The sequence below is a fragment of the Elephantulus edwardii genome, unplaced genomic scaffold (genome assembly GCF_000299155.1).
Source record: "Elephantulus edwardii isolate Elephantulus edwardi_28Jun2011 unplaced genomic scaffold, EleEdw1.0 scaffold00082, whole genome shotgun sequence".
In the NCBI taxonomy this organism is placed as follows: Eukaryota; Metazoa; Chordata; class Mammalia; order Macroscelidea; family Macroscelididae; genus Elephantulus; species Elephantulus edwardii.
Window position 1 is genome coordinate 5,069,590 of NW_006399832.1, and position 7,437 is coordinate 5,077,026.

Here is a 7,437-nt window from a genome sequence, read left to right on the forward strand (position 1 = left end):
GTTGACTATGCAAGGCTATGAACAACAAATCAGAACCTTGCCCTCTCCTGCCCTATCCCTAACCTGTTGTTGTTGTATACCATTGAGTCAGAACTGATCCATAGCTGACCCTCTGGCTGGTTTTCAGAGGCAGTAAATAGAATGAGAGGAGGTTGCCCATCCTTCTCCCACAGAGCAGCTGGTAGATTCAAACTGCATGCCTTTGGGACTGCAGCACAGCTTCTTATCACTTGGCCATCAGAGCGTCCATACCTAGACTGAAAGAAATTGAAGATTTCAAACCCATCAGGAAGTTCTTATTATGTTAACATATATTTGGGGTTTCACATTCATTTAGGGGCTAAACTAGGTTCTCACAGGATTGTCTTACACCTGTTCCCTTGTGAGGTGGGAAAGTATACGAGTATTTTGTGCTTCCTCTTCCCCTACCCCATCCAGAGAGGTACTTCACATTCCTATCTCAAAGTAGATGAACGAGGCTCCCAAGAACTACTTGCAGGGCTTGATGTATGCTCTTAGAATCGGGAGCATTCAGAAATGACTGTGCTGTGAAGGTTTCAAAGTATCTCAGTAGAAGAAGCTTGGTGAAAGTGCCTGTGGAGTTGGAAATAAGCCTCTGTGGTTTCAAAAGTTTAGGTATTCTATGAGCTGCATGTGTATTCCACAAAGAAGATGGGGTTTAGTGATCTTAAAAGAGATTCATCAATATGATCTATGTAAAGGAGCAGAGTTAACTTCAACAGTGGTAGACTGGCTAAAGCTGAGAGGTGCTGGTTGGGTTGGTAAGAGATAGGAGAGCAATGGTTAATCTGAAAACCATTATCTAGAAAAGGTCCTCAGTGGCAGGAATTCAGAAAATTTTATTGCACCAACCACAGAACACTAGCCTTTTCCTCTGATCCTTCTTTCTTTCTTTGTTGGACCCTGATGGCCTACTGGTAAGGAGCTAAGCTGCCAAACTGAAACCATGGTTTGAATCCATCAGCTGTTCCACGGCAGAAAGACAGTCTCCTCCTGTGTGATTACTGCCTCTGAACACCAGCTGTAAGTTCACCTGTGAGTCAGTTGTGACTTGATGCTACATAACAACAACAACAACAACTAGAGAGTATAGAAGGAGGTAGAGATAGGAAGAAAGAAGACAAAATCCTTTCTCTCGGTTGCTTCTCCTCTTCCACAAACACACATACAGAGACATACTTTCCCCATTTCTGATTTCATTGCTTTGTTCACTAGAGGGTCAGGGAATTAGAGGACAATCATGAACGAGGTGGATTGACATGTGGCTGCAGCCATCACAGCAGAGATTGTGAGGACAGTGAAGGACTGGGACAAGTTCTGTTCTGTTGTGCAAGGGGGGTTTTGTCAGTGAAAGTCAACTGCATGGCAGGCACCTAACAACTTGACTTCAAGCCTAAAAAGATGGAAGTGAGCTGGTGCTGATAAAGAGACACATTGAAGCAGATGACAGCATTAGTTGTTACTAGGCTTTTAAATATCTGAATGTGACCATAAAAGCTTGGAGGTCTGCTGAGATTTCAACCAAGGATAGAGAGGAATAACTTGACAGAGAGGGTTTGAAAGAGTCATGGTGAGAAAGAGTGAAGTTGCTTTCTTTTGTCTGAGTTTGACTCATTCAATTAACCAGCTCCATGCAGTTAGCCCAAAAAGAGGCCCTGGTGATGCTTCGTTTTTCTTGGAGTGCCAATTTGGAAAACTTCCCTCGGACTGTCATTACTTTTTTATTTTTTGTGAAAGTATAGTGGAAAGCTAAGCGTTCCCTTGAGATTAAGCACCGGGGGCTTAATCTCTCTCTTTTCCTTTCAGTGACTACATTTGGCCAGCAAACTCATTTACTGAAGCAATTGGATGATTCAAGGTTTCTCATCTCCAAAGTATCGACTTAAAATCCTTTAAGCAGAGACTGAATATCATTGCTTTGCATGTATCCCTGTAATAATATATGCATCAAAATGACACCAGACTTAATGAACCAAAAGGGTATGTGATTAATTCAGGGTGATGGGAGCCTGCTGAAGAGGGGGAGGCCATTCTTGGCAGAGATTGAAATGCTCTTTATCAAGAGAAAGAACTTTCCTCATGAGATGCAGATTTAGTTGTCTCTAAGAGAGGTGAAAGTTGTCAGGCTATAGCTTTCAAACACTGAGGGACTCTGCCCTTATTTCAAGGCATTCTGGTTGTGTAGTGTGTAGTGTATTACATTAAGATTTACAGCCTTGGAAATGTGACAGAGGGTTCACGATAAGTCAGAACTGACTCTATAACTGTGGGTTTGGTTCTGATTTGGGCCCCATTTTGGGGGAAAACACTTTTGGCCTTATGTATTCACAACAATCTCTCAGTGTTTAGCAACTCACTGGGCTTTTGCCAGTCAGCGAAGTTTGCTGATAAAACGCTGTCAGATCATCAATCCACAAGCCATAAACCACCTACTTACTAGCTCTATTCTTCAACACTAATTTTCTTTTAATGCTTGTATCTGTGAGGTGGGGTGGGGGAGGATGGAGAGCTGTTGTGATGATTTATAGCATCTGCTTGCTCTTCAGGATTTGGTTTGCTTAAATATTGAGTCTGCCATTGAGAAAGCACTTGAAAAATTTTGCCAAATAATATTGGGGGGTTTTTTGCTTGACATTATACCAAAAATGTGATTTAGCTTCTTGATTTCTTCTCATTTGCCTAAGAGGAGAACATTGGAAAAGACCAACTTGGAGGGCATCTACTGTGCTAGCTTTGATTGAAACATTCAAGTTCTACAACTTGTTTGACTAGTAATCCAATTTTGGTTTTCTAAAGCTATGCCTCTCGTAAGTGGACAGAATTTAAAGACCACAAGTCTCACCTTTGTGTGTTGTCCATATGATGCTACTTTGGAATTTCCGTTTTGCCTTTTAAAGTAGTGATTCATCCTTCTCCCTCCATTCTCATGTTTCAAGCCTCAGGGAAACTTCTCTCTGCCCTTTCTCACAGCTCTGATCCAGTGCCACCTTCGGCTTAAATTCCAGCCTAAAGAAAAGCCTCACATACTTTGGGCTTACCCTTGGAGAGGGTCATGATGCTGGGAAGGGTGGAGGGTTGGCAAAGGAGATGAAGACCCTCAGCCTGATGGATTGACACAGTGGCTGCTGCAATGGGCTCCTGTTTATCAGGAAGTGTGAGGCTGATGCAGAAGAGAACAGGGTTCAGATCTTTTATTCATAGGGTCAGTATGAGTTGTACTTGACTCGATGGCACCTAACAACAACAACAACGAAAATGTACTTTTTCAGAGTGGGAGTATAACAGTCTCCACTATAGGTAATAATTAATAGCCTCACAAAGTGCTCACTGGGAAACTTCCTCCTGTATATCAGAATCTGAAAGCCAGATTGTTGCCTTATCACTTTGTGTGGCATCTTGGACTGTTCTGACATCATACTTTGCTTCAGTTTTACCCCCAGTGGTGGAATTGAAAGAAGTTTTTCTTTCTGTCTGCTTTCATGTCAGTTTGCAGAAGGAGTCTGTAAACTTTTTAGCCTGAAAAGCAACAGTGAAGGTGTTGATGGACCTAACAGGTAAGCCAAGAGAACAAAAAGGATACAGAAAATATTCACACTGCACGAGGATGAAGGGAAGAGGAGCAAGAGAGGAAAGAAAAAAGAGAGAGAGGGAAATAAGTGAGACATAAACAAGAGGAGTTTATAAAGACCAAGAGCACCACACATACCATAGATGAGTGTGACCTAAATTTGACTCCTAGAAATAATATATTTTGTTTAAGCCTGTGCACTTTTTCATGATGTGGAAATTTTCATAATATTTCATTTTCCTTGGTGCATTTGTTGTTTTGAGCCTCAATAATTTCTTTCTTTCTTTCTTTTTTAAGAAGGTGGTATTCCATTGTGTGAATATACCATAGCTTCTCTATCCATCCAATTGCACAATGGAATACTGTGCAGCACTGAAAAACAAGAAACACATAAAATAGTGTACAGAATGGGTGACACAAGAGGACATTACTCTAAGCGAAATATCTCAGCCACAAAAGGACAAATACTGAGCAGGGCAGCGACGGCGGCGGTTGCCCCTCGGAGCCGTTGAGACGCCTCTGCGGTAGCACAGGTGGCCTGCGTGGACATGGGCAGCAGCGGCCGGCCGGTCAGGGCAGCATCCGAGCCCACGGCCCCCGCTGGCGTGTCCCCTCCGCCGCCCCTCCTCCCGCCGCCAACGCTCGCGGGGCTCGGGACCCCCGGCTTCGCCTCCACCCCGAAACCTGACTCACGACTTCAAACCCGGAGACCTCATCTTCGCCAAGATGAAAGGGTACCCCCATTGGCCGGCGCTGATGGAGCTGTAAAACCGCCCACGAACAAACTACCCCTTTTCTTTTTTGAAACTCATGAGACTGCTTTTTTAGGACCAAAGGATATAAGTATGGCAAACCAAATAAACGAAAAGGTTTTAATGAAGGTTTATGGGAAATAGATAACAATCCAAAAGTGAAATTTTCAAGTCAACAGGCCTCAACTAAACAGTCAAATGCATCATCTGATGTTGAAGCTGAAGAAAAAGAAACTAGTGTTTCAAAGGAAGATACTGACCATGAAGAGAAAGCCAGCAATGAGGATGTGACTAAAGCAGTTGATAGAACTACTCTGAAATCTGCCAGACGAGGGAGAAAGAGGAAGGCAGAAAAACCAGTAGAAACTGAAGAGACAGGAGTAGTGACAATAGCAGTCGCCTCTGTCAATCTGAAAGCAAGCCCAAAGAGGGGACGGCCTGCAGCCACAGAAGTCAAAATTCCAAAACCAGTAGGCAGACCGAAAATGGTAAAACAGCCTTGTCCTTCAGAGAGTGAAATGGCTACTGAAGAAGACAAAAATAAGAAAAAGGGTCAAGAAGAAAAAAACACCCAAAAAGCAGCTAAAAAAGGATGAAGAAGGCCAAAAGGAAGAAGAAAAGCCACCAAAAGAGCCAGACAAGAAAGAGGGGAAGAAAGAAGTAGAATCCAAAAGGAAAAATCTATCGAAAGGGGTTCCATCCACCGGTGACTCTGAAGAAGAAAGGGATGACCAGGAAGGTGAATAGAAACAAAAAGGTTGCAGGAACTTTCAGACTACTCATAGGAGAAATACCCTAAAAGGGCAGCATGAGAAGGAGGCAACAGATCGAAAACGTAAGCAGTAGGAACAAGTGGAAACTGAGCATTTTGCTTTGTAAAGCATTTCAGATGCAGCTTGTATGAAATGCGTTATGCAAAACAAAGTTTATTGTATTGTATTCCCAGCCAAACAACATGTAATCTACAGTAATAAAAAATATATCTCATTTTGGGCTCAAAACATTAATCCAGTTACGGAAAAGAGAATACAAGTGGAGCAAAGCAGAGACGAAGATCTTGAGACAGACTCATTGGACTGAATTTTCCCCTTCCCCCCTTGTTGGAAGAATATTCCAGACACTAAATTGAGGACTTCATTACTAATGGCATTATTACTGTGTTTCAATTGTTTAAAATTTTTCCTGTAAGGTATACACTACATATTAAATCAGCCATCATTCTTGTTAGAAAGTTTTTGACCAAGCTTAAACATGAAGCTTTGTGTATTTAAAGTTATAACAAGCTCAGATGAGGTGGTTGTACATTATTTCATTTAGAAAATATAAAAATTCATTTTGTTTTGAAGCTAGGTATTAAACTGGAATAGCTCTTACATCCCTGAGAATGGGGAGGTTGTGCCCTGACCTGGACATCCTTGTTGTTTTTTTAGAAACTTAAGTGTTTGTGGTTGTCTTTTAAATATCCTGAGAGATTAAACCGTAGAGTTGTTAAGAAAAAAAAATGTAACCAAAATTTTAAAATAAAGGTTTTGGTTTTTTTTTTAAAAAAAGGACAGATACTGCATAATATCACTGTTAGAAAACAGGACTGACATGGAAGATAGGGGGAAAACTAAGAAAAAGGGGGATAAATAATGAACACTACATTGGAACAGATGAGGGAAAGAATTATTTAAAAGGGATATATGATTAGGCATTATTTGCCTGACAACAATCCAGAATAAGAGGTGCATAGAGAGGGTGAGGGGAAGGGAAGAAATTGAAGAACAATAAAAGAATCTTTTTAAAGAGAAAAGTGAACTGTTGGAGGTGGGTAGGGAGGAAAATATGCAACAATGAATAAATGGAAATCCATGTCTTCTGTAAACTTTTGTTAAAATCACAATAAAGAATTATTTCTTCAAAAGAAGGTGGTACACAGTAATGGATTTGAAGATAATTTTTTTTGTAGTTTTGCTGTGTTTTTTAGTATTTTAGAAAAGATATCAAATCTCTTCTTTTAAGTACAATAGAGTAAGCTTTAACTCATGGCAGTTTGATACACAAAAGAAAGAAACACTGCCCCTATCCTAGGTTATTTTCATAATTTGCTGCCCACTGTTTCACTGTCTCAGATCATCTTGTTTGAGGTTTGTTTGTTGTTGTTTTTTATCATTGGCTTTTCAAAGCATGACACAGTCCTCCCAGGGCGTGACCCCTTTTGATAACATGTCTTAAATATTAAAAACGAAAAGAAATAAAACATTTACCCTAATACCTAGTATAAAGTACAGAGCTCAATAAAATGCTAAGTTCTCTTTCTTTTGGGGGAAAAAATGATGTCTTCTCATGAAAAAAAAAAGCATAAATAAGAAAAAAAAGTGGATGAAATCTACAAAAAATTGTATAACCATACTCCTCTATAAGTCTAAACTCTCCACTACTTCTTTCACAAGTGTTGTCAACTAATAATGTTGTTACTGTTGTAGTTAAGTGCTGCAGAGTCATAGGCAAGTCATACTGACCCTTTGAACAAAAGTCTGCAACACTTGTGTGACTTTCATCCTTTCTCCAGGTTCATAGGGTTTCCGGAGGCAAGCTATTATGGAAGTGGGTGCCACCACTGCTTCCAAGCTTGTTTTAATTGGGGAGCGCCACCAAACACTGTCCGCCACAGGTAACCACTAATGCATTTGACCAATCAGCGTCACAGTGTTCAACCTCACAGCAACCACAAGTGACCTCTGTATGACAACTGGACACACAAGGGCTATACGACCTAGAAGAATGTTTGAACAAAAACAATGAAAAACAGGCCCGAGGGCCGCGGATTAGAAGTCACCCACCTTGGCTTGGTAGCATCACTTTCTCTCCACTAGGCCAACTGATCTCTCTCTATGTTGATGTTATTTTTGTTAAGTGCAACAACAACAGCATAATTAAAATAATAATATCTATTCCATGTTGTTGTTGTTGTTATGTGCCGTCGAGTTGTTTGTGACTCATAGCGATCCTATGTACAACAGCCCTAAACCCTGCTCTATCCTGTGCCAATCGCACTGCCTCTGACACACCCATCCGGATTACTCCAGTCACTGAATCAATCCACCTCATAGA

The 7,437-nt window shown here is 41.0% G+C and overlaps 1 pseudogene; it reads left to right on the forward strand.

Annotated features, from left to right (window-relative positions):
* The first annotated feature begins 2,819 nt into the window (after nucleotides 1-2,819).
* LOC102843142 lies at nucleotides 2,820-7,142 on the forward strand (annotated as a pseudogene).
* The last annotated feature ends 295 nt before the right edge of the window (nucleotides 7,143-7,437 follow it).